We start from the raw sequence: 20,552 nt of genomic DNA, 5'->3' as shown, positions 1-20,552 counted from the left end.
TCCCTGGAGTTGGAAAACATAAGACCAGAATTTAATTCACACCTGGGAAGACAAGAGTTGCAGGGCCATAGTTGCACTGCCTGTTCTATACCAAAGTCATGGAGAGAGACCAGCAACTCTTCTGAAGAGCAAGCCAATAGGATGTGCTTTTCTGGGTAAGACACGTTGTTCAGGAGTTGTGGAATTAAACAGGGATCATTTTTTAAAAGTAACGATGAAATGACTGCAAAAGAGCATTTGTGTAGTATGTACTAAAGCTGAGAGAGGGGATAAAAAGTGAGCTGCCTAATAAGTATCATCACCATTAAGGGACTTAGAGATCCGCAGTGAAAGGCTCTCCAAGAATGCACAAAAGTGACCCTTGAGAGATAAAAATAACCAATCAACAAGCTGTTTGACAAGCTTCATACTAAGCTCCTTACATATATCAGTTAATTTCTCAAATTTTATGAAGTCAGTTCTGTTATTATCGCTATTCTACTGACGTTGAAACTGAGGCATAGAGAAATTAAGTAAATGGCCCAAGGACAAATAGATAATAAGTGACAGAGCCTGAAATGAACTAAGCTTGTTCAATTCCATAGCTTAACACTGACTTATCTAGTCATACTTTCTGCCTTCTATGAGGATGGCCTATGTGTGTCACCAATTGAAAGTTCAGAGTTTTGAACAGATTCAGTTTGACCAGGTGACCTGACTTTAACCAAGTTTATTTGTAAATATGAATCAAAAGTCAGGCCAGGGAATTAAGAAACATACATTTTATTTTTTTTATTTTTTTATTAAATCATATACACATAGGTTGACCACACCTATAGGGCATATTTCACGAAACATACATTTTTATGAGGCTATGTTACCTATTATAGTGTGATATTATGAAAATTATTTTCTTATTACCTTTCACCAGAAAATGAAAAAAAAAGTCTTGCAAGAAACAGCACAGACCTTTGTAAATTATAGTTGACTTGGATTTAAATGAGTTATTTTAAAGTAAAATAAGACAGATTACATTAAGTCCTGAAGTATTTAGTTAGACATAGACCTAAAGAGTTACAACCACACACACACACACAACACACACACAAATACCCATATGTGACAAAATGTACAAGATGCATGTTATAATGTGCAGTTTCTCATTCATTTTATGACCACAATTATCAAATGCATGCTCCATACTGCCCCACTTTATTCTTAGCAATCCACCACATGCCTTTAATAAACTGTTTCTCCCTTTCTCCACTGTAACTATTTCACTCTGTCTTCTCTTCTCAAATGTCACCCTCCCCATCCATTAACCCTCTCAACTCATGAACACAACCTCAGAGACTTGTGGAACAATAATACAATACCCAATATTTATATTATCACAGTCTCACAGAGGAGAGAAAGAGAGTGGGACAAACCATTTTCCAGTACTGAAATATGCGTTAGTTTCCTACAGCTGGTATAATAAAATCCCACAAACTGTGTGTCTTAAAACAACAAAAACGTATTATTTCCTAGTTCTGAAGGCTGGAAGTCCAAAATCAAGGAGTTGGCAGAGTCATACTCCCTATGAAACCAGTAAGGGATTGTCTTTCTCTGCCTCTTCCTATCTACTGGTGGTTTGCTGGCAATCTTTGGTATTTCGTGGGTTATAATTGCAATCTCTGAAGTTAAAACATCATGTGGCATTTTCCCTGTATATGTGTGTGTGTCTGTTTCTGTCTCTGTGTCATTTATCCTCTTCTTATAAGGACACCAGTCATATTGGATTGAGGGTCAAGCCTATTCCAGTATGACCTCATTTGCAATGACTCTATTTTATTTTATTTATCTATTTCCAAATAAGGTCACATTGTGATGTACTGGGAGTTAGTATTTCAACATTTGGGAACAAGGACACAAGTAAACTTACAACATGTATGATGATTGAAACAAAAAAAAATTACAACTCCATCTGATACTCAAGACAACAATATTTAAAATAAGAAAGGCAAAGAAATCTAAATGGAAGCTAAACTTCTGCATTTCAGGCAAAGTAGTAGAGCTTTGATACCAGAAGGCTGAAAGAAGTCATATAAGTATATTGTGATACCTAGAGCAACCACCAAGAAGGCTATACAAAGTATTATAATACACTCAAAAACACCATAAATATATCAGGATGAAATTGTGAAAATTTGTTAAGTATCCCACAGGAAGGCAAGAAAAGAGACTGAGGAACACAAAACAGTGAAAACAAACAATAAAATAGCAGACTGAAGCATTAACAAATAAATAATCACCTTAAATGCAAATGGTCTAAACACATTACTCAAAAATCAAACATTGATTAAGTAGATAAAAAAATACACACAATCTAACCATGTGCTGATTATAAGAAACTCATTTCAAATCCAATGATAGCAGTGGGTTAAAAGAAAAAGATGAAAAGAGATAGACTGAGCATTAATTTTAAAAAATAGCAGAAGTGGGTACAAAAATGTTAAAGTAGACTTCAGAGACAATAAATAACTTCATATATGGTAAAAGAATCAACCCATCAAAAAGACTTGATGATCCCAAAAGTGAACACATCAAATAAAATAATCCTCAAAATACATGAAGCAAAAATGTATAGAGCTGAAAGGAGAAATAGATAAATCCACAATTATAGTTAGACCTCAAAACTTCAACTCTTAGCAATTGACAGAACCATTACATAGAAAAACAGCAGAGATATAGAACTAATCACCACCATCAACAAACAGGATCTAGCTGGCATATATAGGAAACTCCACCACCAACAGAAGAATACAAATTTTAAGCACTCATGAAATGTTCATCAAGATACACTATGTCCGGGCTGTTTCCTCTGGACAATGGTGGCCGAGGAACAGCTTTCTGGCAAATGGGCAATGTGAGTTCAGGGAGATAAGACTCCAGGCATTTCTGGCTGGTGGGATCTGCCTATAATCATCCCTTTGAGGATACAGGGAGTCAGCGAGAGACTTCTGAATCCCAAAAGGAGGACAAAAACAGTGGAAAACTGGCAACTGGTTGCATGTGTTCAATCCATCTAATCCCGCCAGGAGCTGTAAGTACAGGAGCAGTGAGACTGCACACCAGAAAGGCCTTACCTGTGAACTGTTTTGGTGTTTCTGGACTTGGTACTCAGTTGAACTGCCTTGGGGAGAGCTTGGGCAGGAGTGTGGAGAACTTTGGGTGTTGTCTAGGGCCCCAGACTGAGGCGCTGAGCCAGACAGAGCTAATAATATTCACCTCTGGGCCACAGGGAGCCATTGAGAGAGAAATGCCCCCAGCAAGCTCCACCCTCAGGGTCGCAGAGCAAGGATGATGCAGGAGCTAGTAACCTAGGGACTGAGCAGCCTAAAGGCGGGGACTAAGCTTAACCCTCAGGGGCAGAGTGAGACCCATTTTGGCATACTGGGCAAGTGGATAGCCACTTCAGCAGTGATCCCAGATACAAGCACTTTCCTGGGAAAGCTTCTGCTTAGCCACGTTTAGAAGTTTAAAGTGCCTTTTAAAAGGGCTGAAGAGAGATTTAGGGTGTACACCTGTGGGGGTTGAGAAATCAGCGGAGGCCTCCAGTCGTATCAGCATTGTGATTAAAATCTCATACCCCAGAAGACCACCTGTTGCCCAGACAATATCCAACAAGATATATATACTGCTCGTTTTTGTTTTTTTTTGTTGTTGTTAGTTTGTTTGGTTTTTGTTTACTTTGTTGTTGTTCTTTCATTTTTTAATTTCAACCTTTTCCATACAGATTTTTTCTATTCTTTTTTCTTTTTCTTTCTTTTCTTTCTCCATTTTTCTAGTTTAAATACAATTTCCCTTGCTGCCTTTTTCAATAATTATAACTTCATTTTTGCTAGAGTTTCTACCCCTAATATTTGGCTTTTCACCCAATTTTATCCCGTAAAGTTTTCTGTTTGCTTGTTTTGGTTTGATTTATAGCATTTTTTTAGTTTTTAATTTATTTATTTTTATTGTTAAATCATAGCTTTGTACATTGATTTATAGCATTTGTATCTTTCCACTCTACTTGGTGGAGGTGGGGTACTAATTAGAATCAGGATAGCAAAGAGCTGCTGACCTCAAGGGAAACATCCAACCAGGCACCCTCAGAGGTTGTTTTTTTTTTTTTAAGATTGTGTCAAAATACCTGACTGTACACCGATATTGCTCTGTATCCATCTTTCTGTGCCTCTATTCTTTTTGTCAATATTCCCTTTTAGCTCCCCTTTCTTTCTCTATTTTCTTTTCTATCCTTCTTTCTTTTTCTTTCTTTTATCCCTTCTTGCACTTCAACCTTCTTATCCTTCTAGTTCTGTACCAAAAGGACTCATAAAAACCTTAGTCCACAGGCAAGGGAACTTAAAGAGAAAGGGGAAGTGAAAGGAAAATTAGGGCAAGGAAACAGATAAAAGAAATCACTCATGAGGAAGAATCAGCAGAAAACTCCAGGCAACATGAAGAACCAGTCCAGAGCAACCCCTCCAAGGGACCATGAGGTAACAACTGTAGAGGATTCCACCTATAAAGAAATGTTAGGAATGACAGAAAGGGAATTTAGAATACACATGATGAAAACAATGAAAGAAATGTTGGAAACAATGAAGGAAATGGCTAATAAAGTGGAAAATAACCAAAAGGATATCCAAAAACAGAATCAAATGAGAGGTGAGCGATATGAAGAATATAGAAAGGATATAGCAGAGCTGAAGGAATTGAAGCAGTCAATTAGGGAACTTAAAGATGCAATGGAAAGTATCAGCAATAGGTTAGACCATGCAGAAGAAACAATTTCAGAGGTAGAGGACAAAGTTCTTCAGATAACTCAGATAGTTCAAGAGGCAGAAAAGAAGAGAGAGAAAGTAAAATGTTCATTATCAGAATTATGGAACTTTATGAAGGGTTCCAAAATACGAGTTATAGGAATCCCAAAAGGGGAAGAAGAATGCCCCAGAGGAATGGAAGCCATACTAGAGAATATTATAAAAGAAAATTTCCCAAATATCACCAAATATTCTGACACACTGCTTTCAGAGGGATATTGGACCCCAGGTCGCCTCAACTCTAACCGAGCTTCTCCAAGACACATTGCGACAAACCTGTACAAAGTCAAGACCAAAGAAAAGATTCTGCAAGCTGCCAGCAGTAAAAACCAGTTGATGTACAGGGGCAAATCCATCAGAGTGACTGCAGACTTCGCTAAATGAAACTTTCCAAGGAAGAAGACAGTGGTCGTCTACCTTTAATCTACTTAAACAGAACAATTTCCAGCCCAGAATTCTATACCCTGTTAAGCTAAGCTTCAAATCATTTACGGATATACAAACACTGAGGAAATTCACCACAATAAGAACAGCTCTACAAGAAATACTTTAACCTCTTCTACACACTGACCATCACAATGGATCAGCAGCAAAGTGAAAACTCAGATATTAAAGGACAGAACCTAATTTCCACACAATGCAAAAGATAAAACTAAGCAATGGACTCTCACAAAATAAGATGAATAGAATACTACCACACTTATCAATTATCTCAATAAATGTTAATGGCTTGAATTCCCCACTGAAGAGACATAGATTGGTTGACTGGATTAAAAAACATAAGTCTTCCACTTGCTGTCAGCAAGAAACACACCTGGCTTCAAAAGACAAATTAAAACTCCGAGTCAAGGGTTGGAAGACAATTTTTCAGGCAAATGGAATTCAGAAGAAAAGAGCAGTTGCAATCTTATTTTCAGATAAATGTGGATTTAAAGCAACTAAAGTCAAAAAAGACAAAGATGGTCACTTTATATTGGTCAAGGGAAAAATACAACAAGAAGACATTTCAATTCTAAATATTTATGCACCCAATTTAAATGTTCCCAGACTCTTGAAACAGCAGTTACTCAGTCTGAGCAATATGATATCCGATAATATCATAATTAACAGGGGACTTTAACACTCATCTTACAGAGCTGGACAGATCCTCTAAACAGAAATTAAACAAAGATATAAGAGATTTAAATGACACCCTAAAACAACCATGCTTGATAAATGCATATAGAACACTCTATCCCAAAGATAAAGAATATATGTTCTTCTCATCACCCCATGGAACATTCTCCAAAATTGATCATATCCTGGGACACAAAACAAATATCAACAGAATCAAAAGAATTGTAGCCGGCGTTGTGGCGGGCGCCTGTAGTCCCAGCTACTCGGGAGGCTGAGGCAAGAGAATTGCGTAAGCCCAAGAGTTAGAGGTTGCTGTGAGCCATGTGACGCCACGGCACTCTACCCGAGCGTGGTACAGTGAGACTCTGTCTCTACAAAAAAAAAAAAAAAAAACAAAAAAAAACAAAAATCAAAAGAATTGAAATTTTACCTTGTATATTATCAAACCATAAGGCACTAAGGGTGGAACTCAACTCTAACAAAAACGTTCAACCCCACAAAAAGACATGGAAATTACACAATCTTCTGTTGAATAAAGGATGGGTGCAGGAAGAAATAAAACAGGAAATCTTTAACTTCCTTGAGCATAACAACGATGAAGACACAGGCTACCAAAACCTGTGGGATACTGCAAAAGCAGTTTTGAGAGGAAAATATATCGCTTTAGATGCCTACATTCGAAAATCAGAAAGAGAGCGTATCAACAAACTCACAAGATATTATGGAATTAGAAAAAGAAGAACAATCTAAGCCTAAACCCAGTAGAAGAAAAGAAATATTCAAAATCAAGTCAGAGATCAATGAAATTGAAAACAAAAGAATCATTCAGAAAATTAATGAAACAAGGAGTTGTTTTTTTGAAAAAATTAATGAAATAGATGAACCATTGGCCAGAGTACCGAAAAATAGAAAAGTAAAATCTCTAGTAACCTCAATCAGAAATGATAAAGGGGAAATAACAACTGAACCCACAGAGATACAAGAGATCATCTATGAATACTACCAGAAACTATGCCAAGAAATTTGACAATGTGAAGGAAATGGATCAATATTTGGAATCACACCCTCTCCCTAGACTTGGCCAGGAAGAAATAGAGCCCCTAAGCAGATTAATTTCAAGCACTGAGATCAAAGAAACAATAAAAAAATCTTCCAACCAAAAAATGCCCTGGTCCAGATGGCTTCACACCAGAATTCTACCAAACTTTCAAGGAAGAGTTTATTCCTGTACTGCAGAAATTATTTCAAAAAATTGAGGAGGAAGGAATCTTCCCCCAACACATTCTATGAAGCAAACATCACCCTGATAACAAAACCAGGAAAAGATCCAACCAAAAACGAGAATTTCAGACCAATTTCACTCATGAATATAGATGCAAAAACTCTCAACAAAATCCTAGCCAATAGATTACAGCTTATCATTAAAAAAGTCATACATCAAGATCAAGTAAGTTTCACCTGCGGGATGCAAGGCTGGTTTAACAGACGTAAGTCCATAAACATTATCCACCATATTAACAGCGGCAAAAATAACGGTCATATGATCCTCTCAATAGATGCAGAAAAAGTATTCAATAAAATCCAGCATCCTTTTCTAATTAGAACACTGAAGAATATAGGCATAGGTGGCACATTTCTAAAACTGATTGAAGCTATCTATGACAAACACACAGCTAGTATTTTACTGAATGGAGTAAAACTGAAAGCTTTTCCTCTTAGAACTGGAACCAGACAAGGTTGTCCTCTGTCACCTTTACTATTCAACATAGTGCTAGAAGTTCTAGCCAATACAATTAGGCAAGACAAGGGAATAAAGCGAATTCAAATGGGAGCAGAGGAGGTCAAACTCTCCCTCTTTGCTAACGACATGATCTTATACTTATAGAATCCCAAAGACTCAACCACAAGATTTCTAGAAGTCGTCAAAAATTATACAGTAATGTTTCAGGATATAAAATCAATGTCCACAAGTCAGTAGGCTTTGTAAACACCAATAACAGTCAAGATGAGAAGCTAATTAAGGACACAACTCCCTTCACCATAGTTTTAAAGAAAATGCAATACTTAAGAATATACCTAAAGAAGGAGGCGAAGAACCTCTATAAAGAAAATTATGAAATCCTCAGAAAGGAAATAACAGGGTATATTAACAAATGGAAGAACATACCATGCTCATGGATGGGAATAATCAACATTGTTAAGATGTCTATACTTCCCAAAGCAATCTACTCATTCAATGCCATTCCTATTAATACCAACATCGTACTTTCAAGATTTGGAAAAAATGATTCTGCATTTTGTATGGAACCAGAAAAAAAACTGTATAGCTAAGGCAGTTCTTAGTAATAAAAATAAAAATAAATCATCAGCATACCAGATTTTAGGCTGTACTACAAAGCCATAGTGCTCAAGACAGCATGGTACTGGCACAAAAATAGAGACATAGACACTTGGAATTGAATAGAAAACCGGGAAATGAAACTAACATCTTACAACCACCTAATCTTTGATAAACCAAACAAGAACATACCTTGGGGGAAAGACTCCCTATTCAATAAATGGTGTTGGGAGAACTGGATATCTACATGTAAAAGACTGAAACTGGACCCACACCTTTCCCCACTCACAAAAATTGATTCAAGATGGATAAAGGACTTAAATTTAGGGCATGAAACAATAAACATACTAGACTGTTTATTGTGGCTCAATTTATAATCGCCAAAATGTGGAAACAGCCTAAATGCCCACCAACCCAGGAATGGATTAACAAGCTGTGGTATATGTATACCATGGAATACTATTCAGCCATTAAACAAATGGAGACTTTACAACCTTCATATTAGCCTGGATGGAACTGGAAGACATTATTCTTAGTAAAGCATCACAAGAATGTAGAAGTATGAATCCTATGTACTCAATTTTGTTATGAGGACTATTAATGAAAATTAAGGTCACAGTGGGGTGGGGGAAGGAGAGAGCAGAAGAGAGAAAGAAGGAGGGAGGGTTGGAGAAAGGAAGAGCAGAGAGAGGAAAGGAGGGAGGGGATTGGGGCCTTGGTGTGTGCCATACCTTTTGGGAGCAAGACACGTTTGCAAGAGGGACTTTACCTAACAAATGCAATCAGGATAACCTGGCTTATTGCACCCTCAATGAATCCCCAACAATAAAAAATAAATAAATAAATAATAAAAAAATACACTATGTCCTGGGCCATCACACAAACCTCAACACATTTAAAGGAACTGAGATCATATAGAGTGTGATCTCTGACCATAATTGAATCAAACTAGAAATAAATAGCATACTAAAATAAAATCATGACACCTGTAGAAATTAAACCTACTTCTATATAATCAGTGAGTTGAAGAAGAAATATCAAAAAAATACATAAAACTCAATGCAAATTAAGATGCATTAAAAAATATCGAAATATGTGGGATGTAGCAAAAGCAGTGGTAAGATGGAAATTTATAGCAGTAAATGCTTACATTAGAAAACAGAAATGTCCTAAAAACAATAACATTTGACCTCAAAAACTCTGAAAGAAATGAGCAAAACAAACACAAAGCAAGCAGAAGGAAGATAATAAAAATTAGTTGAGCTAGTGTGAGGGTGGCTCTAAGATGGCAGACAAGAGATATCTCCTTCCCAGCTGCTCTCAGTAAAATCAGGATGAAGGAAATCAAGCCACATTTTACTGGATTGTCCAACACAGAAACATTTTGGGAAGTCACAGTGAGATTATGAGGGACTCCAGGAGCCAAGGCCAATTCAACACCCAAGCTCAGAGACAAGGAAAGTCAAGGAGAAGAAAGAAGAGAGAGGAGAAAGAAGGGGAAGGAAATGAACGAGAAGAAAATATACAAGAGGAAGAACCAATGAAAAAATTCTGACAACATTAAAAAAAGAACAGATCAACTCCCACACCCAAGGGATCATGAGGCAGTTACCACAGAGGATCCCTCTTATAGAGAAATTATGGGAATGACAGAAATAGAATTTAGTGTATGCTTGGCAAAAATGATGAAGGGAATTGAAGGGCAAGTGGATAACCACCAAAACAAAATCTAAAAATTGACCCAAGAAATGAATGAAAGACATGATGGAATTAGAAAGGATATATCAAAGCTTAAGGAATTAAATTGTCATTCAGGGAACTTAAAGATGTAAGGGAAAGTATCAGTAACAGATTAAACCATGCAGAAGAAAGAATCTCAAAGCTAGGGGATATGGCTCTTAATGTACCTCAGGCATTTAAAGAGGCAGAAAAGAAAAGATTAAAAGTTGAGAAATCTCTTAGAGAATTATGTAACTTCACAAAGTGTTTGAACATATAAATTATAGGCATCCTTGAAGAAAAAGAGATACACAAATGTATGTAAGCCCTACTAGGGGATATCATAACTGAAAATTTCTCAAGCATCACCAGAGAGTCTGACACACTCCTTTTAGATGGATATCAAATCCCAGCTCATCTCAATACAAACAGAGCACCTCCAAGACACATTGTAATGAACATGACCAAGGTCAAAATGAAATAGAAAATTCTGCAAGCAGCCAGGAGTAAGCACTAATTAAACAATAGAGCAGATACATCAGGGTGACAGTGGACTTTTCAGCTGAAACTTTTCAAGCCAGAAGAGTCACCTACCTTTCACCTTCTTAAACAAAACAATTTCAGCCCAGAATTATGTATCTTGCTAAACTAAGTTTCAAATTTGATAAAGAAATAAAATATTTTATTGACATGCATTGAGGAAATTTGCCACAAGACCAGTTCTGCATGAATTACTCCAACCTCTTCTTCACAATGACCATCACAATGGACCACCACCAAAGTAGATACCCAGAAACTAAAGGACAAACTCTAACTTCCATAATGGCACAAGGCATACAATTAATCAATGGACGTTCACACAATAAGACAAACAGAACTCCACCATACTTATCAATTTCCTTAATAAATGTGAACGTCTTCAATTCTCCACTGAAGAGGTACAGGCTGGCTGACTACACATAAAAGCATAAGCCATCTATATGTTGTCTTCAAGACACATACCTAACCTCTAAGAACAAAACAAGATTGGGATGAAGGGCTGGAAACAATATTTTAGGCAAATGGAAATCAGAAGAAAGGAGAGATTACAATTTCATTTTCAGATACAAGTGGATTTAAAGCAACAAAAACAAAGGAAGACAAAGTCAGTCACTATATACTGGTCAAGGGAACCATAAAACAAGAGGACATTTCAATGCTAAGTAAATATGCACCCAATTTAAATGCTCCCAGATTTATAAAACAAGCCATAAATAGTCTGAACAATATGATACCCTACAACACCATAATATCAGGGGACTTTAACACCTCTCTGAAAGAACTGGACATATTCTCTAAACATAAACTAAACAAAGGAACTTAAATGTGATCCTAGAATAACTTGGCTTAATAGACATACACACCACATACCACTCCAAAGCAAATGAGTGTGTATTCTTTTGGTCAGCCCATGGATCATACTCCAAAATTAGTCATATCCTAGGACACAATCAAACCTCAGCAAAATTAAAAGAATTAAAATTATACCTTGTATTTTTTCAGAACACAGGGTATGAAGGTAGAACTCAACTCTAACAAAAACCTTCATCCCCACACAAAGTCATGGACATTAAACTTTACACTGAATGACAATTGGGTCAAGGAAGAGATAAAGAAGGAAATTATTATATTCCTTGAATACAATGACAATGAAGACACAAGCTATCAAAATATGTAGGATACTGCAAAAACAGTCCTCAGAGGGAAAATTTAGCACATTAGATGCCCTCTTCCAAAATACAAAAAGACAGCATATGAACAACCTAATGAATCATCTGAGGAAATGAAAATGGAGACAATCCAATCCCAAACCAAGCAAATGAAAAGAAATAACCAAAATTAAATCAGAAATAAAGAAAATTAAAAAAATCATTCAGAAAATAAACAAAACAAAAAGTTGGTTCTTTGAAAAGAGTAAAAAACATAATAATAATCAATAAACATTTGGCCAGATTAACTAGAAACAGAAAAGTAAGACATCTTAAAACCTCAATCAGAAATGAAAAAGAGAAAATAAAACCAGCTACTACAGACATACAAGAGATCATCTCTGATTACAAAAACATCTCTATGCCCAGAAATTTAACAATGTGGAGGAAATGGACTATTCCATAGACAGTTTCTATCAGTTTAAGAAATGTCCCATCTATGCCTAATGTCTTAAGTGTTCTTATCAGAAAGGGATCACACTACCTCCTTAGACATAACCAGAAAGAAGTAGATCTCTTGAACAGAGAATTATCAACTACCGAAATTGAAGAAACAATAAAAAAGCTCCCAACAACAAAAAGAAAAGCCCTAGACCAGATGGCTTCATACCAGAATTTTACGAAACATTCAAAGAGCTTGTACCTATACTGTAGAAACTATTTCAAAACATTGAGAAGGAGAGAACCCTCTTCAACACAGAACAATCTCACTAATGAATACTGATGCAAAAATATTCAATAAAATCCTACCAAATAGAATATAACTGGATATTAAAACAATTGTACATCATGATCAAGTCCTTTATCCCAGGGATGATAGGTTGGTTTAACATACACAAATCAATAAATGTAATTCAGTAAATAAATAGAAGCAAAATAAAAGATCATACTATCCTCTCAATAGATGCAGAAAAAGCATTTGACAAAGTTCAGCATCCCTTTCTGATAAGAACAGTTGAGAAATTAGGCATGGATGGGACATTTCTTAAACCGATAGAAACTGTCTATGGAAAATCTACAGCCAATATTATAGTGTATGGAGTAAAACTGAAAGCTTTTCCACCTCGAACTGGAAACAGATAAGGATGTCTACTATCACCACTACTATTCAACATAGTTATGGAAGTTCTAGCTAATACAATCAGGCAAGGGAATGATATCAAGGGTGTTCAAATGTGGGCACAGGAGGTCAATCTCTCTCTCTCTCTCTCTCTCTCTCTCTCTCTCTCTCTCTCTCTCTCTCTCTCTCTCTCTCTCTCCACACACAATGATATGATCCTGTACTTAGAAAACCCCAGAGAGTCAACTACAAGAATTCTAGAAGCTATCAAGAAATACAGTAACATCACAGGGTATAAAAATCCATGTCCAAAATAATCAATATGCCAATAACAGCCAAGTTGAGGATCAAATAAAGGACATAGTACCCTTCACAGTAGCTTCAATGAAAATGAAATACCTGAGAATATATCTATCAAGGAGGTGAAGGATCTCTATAGAGACAATTATGAAACTCTGAGAAAAGAAATAGCAGAAGACATTAACAAATTGAAGAACATACCATACTCTTGGCTAGGAAGAATCAACATTTTTAAAATATCTGTATTACCCGGGCAGCACCTGTGACTCAAAGGAGTAGGGCGCTGGCCTCATATGCCAGAGGTGGCGGGTTCAAACCCAGCCCCAGCCAAAAACCACAAAAAATAAATAAATAGAAAATTAAAATATCTGTATTACCCAAAATAATCTATGTATTTAATGCAATTCCCATTAAAGTACCAACATCAAACTTTGAAGAACTCAAAAAAATTGTTCTTCATTTTGTATGGAATCAGAAAAAAACTCGTATAGCTAAGGCAATTATTAGTAATAAAAAAAATCTGGGGCCATCACTCTGCCAGATTTCAGGTTATACTACAAGTCTACAGTAATCAAAAAAGCATGGTATTGGCACAAAAATAGAGATACAGACATGTGGAACAGAATAGAAAACCTAGAGATGAAACCATCCTCTTATCATCATCAGATCTTTGATAAACAAAACAAAAGCATAGTCTGGGGAAATGAATCCCTCTTCAATAAATGGTGCTGGGAGAATTATATAACCACATATAAAATTAAAATAATAGCTGTATACATTTATGGGGTACAATGTGATTATTTGATATACAATGTGGAATGATTAAATCAAACTGATTAACATCACCATCATCTCACTTTTTGTGGTAGGACATTTAAAATGTACTCTTAGTTATTTTGAAATATACCCTTGCATTGTGCACATTAGGTGAGATCCCACCAAATGCCCTCCCTTCTCCCAATCGCCCTGCCTCCTTCCCCTCCCCTCTGGCTCCTCACCCCTCTTATTTTGCTAGACTGTATTTGTGTTTTATCATTCATATGAGTGTATAATTCTTTGTATATTGGTTTCATATTAATATTGAGTTGTCCATCCCTTCACCCTGAGTCTTGTTTTATCCTTTGAGGTAAGGTGTATCCCTTGGAGGCAAGATACCTGGCCTGAGTTTTTGTATTCAGTCATCCAACCTGTGCCTTTTTTTTTATTGTTGGGGATTCATTGAGGGTACAAAGAACCAGGTAACAATGATTGCATTTTTTGGGTAAAGTCCCTTTTATAATTGTGTCCTGCCCCCAAAAGGTGTGTCACACACCATGACCCCCCTCCCTCCCTTCTCCCCTCTCTCCGTTCTTCCCTTCCCCATCTTCCTCCCCCTTTCCTCTCTCTACTATCCTTTTCCTCCATCTCCTTCCCTCCTTCCTTTTCTCTGCTCTCCCCTTCCTCCACCCTCCACCATGTACTAGGTCATTAATTGTCTTCATATGAGAATTGAGTACATGGGATTATTGCTTCCCCATTCTTGTGATGTTTTTCTAAGAATAGCATGTTCCACTTCCATTCAGGTTAATATAAAAGATGTAAAGTCTCCATCTTTTTAAATGGCTGAATAGTATTCCATGGTATACATATACCACAGCTTCCAACCTGTGCCTCTTTAGAGGATAATTAAAGCCATTCACATTGATTAATTGATAGGTATGGTAGTGTTTTGGCCATCTTGTTATTCAAAGGTCCTGTGCATATTTTTAACCCTTTCAGCATTGTGGAAGCTAGGTTTTGTTCTTAAATTCTCGGTGAGTTTACTTTGGTGGTAGACCATTGTGCTGGTCATTATGAAAAATGGGTCTGAGTATTTCCTGGGAGCTGGTCTAGTTATGGCAAATTTCCTTAACATATGGATGTCATTAAAATATTTGATTTCTCCATTACAAATGAAACTCAGTATAGCTGAATACAAGATCTTGAGATGAAAGTTGTTTTTTTTTTAGAAGGTTGAAATTCAATGACCATCCTATTCTTGCTCGAAAAGTTTCTGTTGAAAGATTTGTGGTCATCCTGATATTTTTCCCTTTGTAGATAATGCTTTTCTTATGCCTGCCTGCTTGCAGGATTTTCTCCTTCATGTTAACTTTGGCAAAGTTAATTACAACGTGTCTAGGAGATGCTTTATTTTGATTGATTTGTGCTGGGGTTCTGAAACCATCTACTCTCTGAATTTCTGTATCTCTTGCAATGCTTGGGAAATTCTCCACCATAATGTCGTGGAGTAGAGCATCTGTGCCTTTAGGACTACCCTCTTCTTCAGGAATCCCTATAATTTGGATGTTTGATCTTTTAGATTGATCCTATAACTCTCTCAGGGAATATTCTGTTCTTGTTCTCCTTTTTCCTGCTTCTTTGAATGATTGGGATCATTCAAAAGCCTTTTCCTCAATTTCTGGGATCCTGTCTTCTGCCTGCTCAACTCTATTACTGAGGGTCTCTACTGTATTTCTAAGCTCCTAAAATGCCTTTTTCAATTCCTTGAGCTCTGCTATGTCTTTTCTCTATGTTCGTTTCCTTGGTGACTTTGTCTTTGAATCATTAATTTCTTGAGACAATTTTTGAACTACTTTTTGGATTTCTATTTCTATCTTTTCCTTTATTCTATTAATCTTATTTGCCATTCATATTCTGAATTATATTTCTGACATTTCAGCAATTTCTCTATGGATGGTATCTCCTGTTGTATCTCCCTTGTCATTTCATAGGAAAATTGATCTACTCTGATTTTTCATGTTGCCAGAGTTCTTCTGCTGGTTCCTCCCCATGAGTATTTTCCACTATTTGGCAATTAAAACTGGCAGGGTTAGCCCCAGGAACTAGAGCTAACCAACCCTTCACCAATGAGCTGGGGCTTATGATTGGGACTTTTTCCCTATAACTTTTCAAAGGTCTATTTCAGAGCTGCAGCCAGAGATTCTGAGGGCCAGATTGGTGAGAAGATGCAAGCTGGCTCTGTCTTGATGTCAGGCTGCATCTACCCAATCATAATGAGTTGTAGTATTATGCTGGAATCTCAGCTGGTTCAGAAAGATACAAACACCTGTGGCAGCTCACACCCTGCCAGTGACAGCTGGCGAAGGAGACTATATCCCTCTCCACTACAATACCACCACCACTCAACCTCGGAGGGTCCCTAGGTGGATACCCAAAGTTGAAGTATCCAATAAGATTGTCCCAGGCAGTACAAACACTGCTCACCTGAAAGAGTTCAAAGGGGTGCCAAGTAGCTAGAAAGCAGAATTTTGCAGGCAGATCCATCTGTGCAATCCTGAGGAGGTGGAGCAGGGTCCCCTCCAGTGGTAAGGGGAGTCAGGAAAGATCATCCACCAAAGTCAGAACTGGGGTGTCACTGCCTCCATGCCCACCACTGATTCAGCTTGAGCCACTAATTCTGCAGGCACCACTGTGTCTGCATGTGTCCCTCCCTTCTTGTGCCCCTGCTTCCACATGCACCACTGTTTCTGTGCTGCTGTTTGCTGGCCCACACAATGCTCAAGCCTCTTAGTGAATTCGCCAAACACTCCAGGCTCTTCAGAAGGCAGACCTTCAGGCAGTCAGGGGAGATGGGTGAACTATGTGTTCAAAATCACAGAGAAAATATTTGTTCAATGTTGTGCCAGGCAGGGTGATGCCTAGGCTCAGAGGTGGGAACTCCCTAGAGGAAGAGAACCTAGGTTTAGTGGCTCTCTCCCATGTGGTAATGTGAGAGGTCCTTTGTTCCCTGCTCACTTGAAGACAGCCTTCCTTTAGACTCCTACTTTGAAAATGGGTTTCTGACATCTTGGCAATGGGCTTTATACTCGATCTTTGTTGTCTTTCTTGGACTCACAGCTTATCTTAGCAGAGATGATGTGCACCTCTCTATCTTCTTTCCATGCTCAGCTCCCCAACTTCAGCTTCACTGAGTCCACTTCTGTCCAGTATTTCTCCCTCCTCCCTCTGGACAGGAACCTTTGGCAAAATCTGCCTCTAGTTGGCCAACTTGACTCCTCTTTCCCCTATTTCTAAGTCCGTGAGAGTGATACCACCAAAAAAAAAAAATTCAGAAACAAAAAAATGACTCATTTCTTCCTGGAGGCCTGGTGTGCAAAGGCTGGAAACAGCAGCCTCACTAGTAGTGTATGCAGCCTGTTGCTTGTATTGATTGCTCTAAGGGACCTTGGAGATAGTACTTTCCAAAATATGTTCATGTGTCAGACTTTGTGCTGTCCCCAATCTAGGCTCCAGACAGGAATGCACCATGCATTTGGAACTCCCCAGGGCATTATAGCCAGGATTCATATTGGCCAAGTCACCAATGGCTTGTGCAGAGCAAGAAGCATGCGACTGAGGCCCTGTGCGGGGCCAAGTTCAAGTTCCCTGGCTGCCAGAAGATTCACATCTCAAAGAAGTGTAGCTTTACCAAATTTAATGTAGATGAATTTGAAGATATGGTGGCTGAAAAGCTGCTCATCCCAGATGGCTGTGGGATCAAATACATCCCCAATAATGGCACCCTGGAAAACTGGAAGGTTCTGCACTCATAAGGGCGTCCACTGTGCTGCCCCCTCATTTGCACCTGCCAACAAATCCTACTACCTTTCCAAAAGAAGAAAAAAAATTAAAAAGGAGAGTTTTTGATTACAGAAGAATAGCAGCTAATAAATATAGAAGGATGATGGATTTAGAAAATCATTTTTCAGCCCAATATAATAGATTTTGGTAAGGATCATCAATGGATGCTAAAAATTATTGGAGGGAAACTGTTAAAGAAAGATATGCAAAAAGTCTCAAAGTATCACACACCCCCAATAAATTTTCTGATTACAAAGGAAAAAATATTTGTGTCAATGGAGAAATCTTAAACAAGTGATTAAACTTAGTATTACTATTATTAGGAAACACCACATTATTATGTGCCTTGTGATATGATGCAACATGAAGTACACAACAGCACCTATGAAACATTTCTCAAAATGTTTAATTTAAATTTATTTTTATTTTTCTGAGTTTCCTATGTAACAAAATACCACAATTTGTTTATCCTTTTTTTTCTTTTTGCCAATGGGCATTGGGGTTGTTTCTGGTGTTTGACTATTATAAATAAAGCTACTGTATCTTTTTTGGACATATTCTTTAGCACAGTGTCATGATTGGGTAACCATAGATTTTTTTCCCTTCTTCCATTCTGTTTCTCTGTCATGGCTACAGACTGAGCTTCAGTAGATGAAGATTTATTGGGACTTTTAACTGTTAGTAGGTGGTACCAGTTGCCCAAATTACATTGTTCTTTATCCTGTTCTGAACTACATTCATTGTCAAAGAGGGCAACTTAGTGTGACCCACGTAAAGATGTTTATGACTTGTATGCCTTGATTCTAAGTCCCCCCTTCCTTGACCATAAACTCTTGAATTGGTTCTGATTGTTCATTTAGGTAGGCCCTGGTCCAGGTTATGGATTTCAAAGACTCAAAAGGGTGATGAGCTTTATTGAAAACTAGATCAAGAAGTGTGACAGCCCTGATTCATGAAGAATATGGCTACTTCTAGGATTGAAGTGGCAGGAAAAAACAAAGAAAGAAAGTACCACAAATCCAAAGTGGGAAAAATCAAAATACACACACACAAAGAAACAACAACACACTTAAAAAAGACTGTGGTGGTAATGCCTTGGCCTTGAGAATCTGGCTGGCACAGCAACAGCTTAAGGACCTTGGCACAAGTCAGAGAAACTAACAGCATGTTTTAAATGAACCGCCCAGGAGACTGTTTTAGCTTTAGAAATGTCAGAAAGCAAACCAAGGAGATGTTACTTGGATATGAAGGTAGATAAAGTCAAACTCAGCCTCCAAGAAAGGAAAAAGATGGAGAGATGAATCCCCTAAACATCCCCAGGTCTAAAAGCAAGTTAGATGGATGAATAGACTGACTGATTTAAGAATAAATTTTTTTTTAGGTGCACAACATGATGTCTGATACAATAATGGTGTACATGTTCTGTTATTAGGTACAAGAAGGTAACTCAGATTTAATGGAAAATAAAGAGAAAAATCTAAGAGTAAACTGGAATAGCCTTCCATTACTCCAGCCCTTCCCACACAGGAATTCAGATTCAGAAAACTACCGAGGTGCCCTATGAAACTGCAGAGAAAATGTCAATAATAAGAGCAGGTTACAACCCTCTTAAAGACTTATTATTAAACATTCAGAAATAATAAAGAGAGATGAAGACCACAATGAGCAGCACAGGACATGTGAGTTATTATTTAGTCAGTTTCAGGTGACAGTAATTGTTATTTGGGGAACAGGATAGTTTAGGCCAAAGAAAATGTATGTGTGAGGTGAGTCAATAGTAATGATGGTAAAGATTCTCTAGATTCCAAAGGTCTCTTGAAGCTGGAGACAGGTTGTGCTCAGGACTGAGATTTTGCAAAACAAATTGGAGACAATTCTGTCAGACACTTTCCATATTGCATCTTTCTTTTTTTTTTCTTTTTAATAGGGAAAAAAAGTTTTTTTTTTATTGTTGGGGATTCATTGAGGGTACAATAAGACAGTTACGCTGATTGCAATTGTTCGGTAAAGTCCCTCTTGCAATCATGTCTTGCCCCCACAAAGTGTGACACACACTAAGGCCCCACCCCCCTCCCTCCATCCCTCTTTCTGCTCCCCCCCATAACCTTAATTGTCATTAATTGTCCTCATATCAAGATTGAGTACATAGGATTCATGTTTCTCCATTCTTGAGATGCTTTACTAAGAATAATGTCCTCCACTTCCATCCAGGTTAAAACAAAGGATGTAAAGTCTCCATTTTTTTTAATGGCTGAATAGTATTCCATGGTATACATATACCACAGCTTGTTAATCCATTCCTGGGTTGGTGGGCATTTAGGCTGTTTCCACATTTTGGCGATTGTAAATTGAGCTGCAATAAACAGACTAGTACAAGTGTCCTTATGATAAAAGGATTTTTTTCCTTCTGGGTAGATGCCCAGTAATGGGATTGCAGGATCAAATGGGAGGTCTAGCTTGAGTGCTTTATGGTTTCTCCATACATCCTTCCAGAAAGGTTGTACTAGTTTGCAGTCCCACCAGCAGTGTAAAAGTGTTCGCTTCTCTCCACATCCACGCCAGCATCTGCAGTTTTGAGATTTTGTGATGTGGGCCATTCTCACTGGGGTTAGGTGATATCTCAGGGTTGTTTTGATTTGCATTTCTCTAATATATAGAGATGATGAACATTTTTTCATGTGTTTGTTAGCCATTCGTCTGTCATATTTAGAGAAAGTTCTATTCATGTCTCTCGCCCATTGATACATGGGATTGTTGGCTTTTCTCATGTGGATTAATCTGAGTTCTCTATAGATCCTAGTTATCAAGCTTTTGTCTGATTGAAAATATGCAAATATCCTTTC

At 37.5% G+C, this 20,552-nt stretch overlaps 1 non-coding gene across 1 annotated transcript; it reads left to right on the top strand.

The window, feature by feature from the left end:
- Positions 1 to 17,195: 17,195 nt before the first annotated feature.
- Positions 17,196 to 17,326, top strand: LOC128578812 (small nucleolar RNA SNORA70). The gene has a single exon (XR_008377922.1). It is a non-coding gene; the product is annotated as a small nucleolar RNA SNORA70 (small nucleolar RNA).
- Positions 17,327 to 20,552: the final 3,226 nt, after the last annotated feature.

The sequence above is a fragment of the Nycticebus coucang genome, chromosome X, assembly GCF_027406575.1.
Source record: "Nycticebus coucang isolate mNycCou1 chromosome X, mNycCou1.pri, whole genome shotgun sequence".
Lineage (NCBI taxonomy): Eukaryota > Metazoa > Chordata > Mammalia > Primates > Lorisidae > Nycticebus > Nycticebus coucang.
This window is presented reverse-complemented; position numbering and strand designations above follow the sequence as displayed.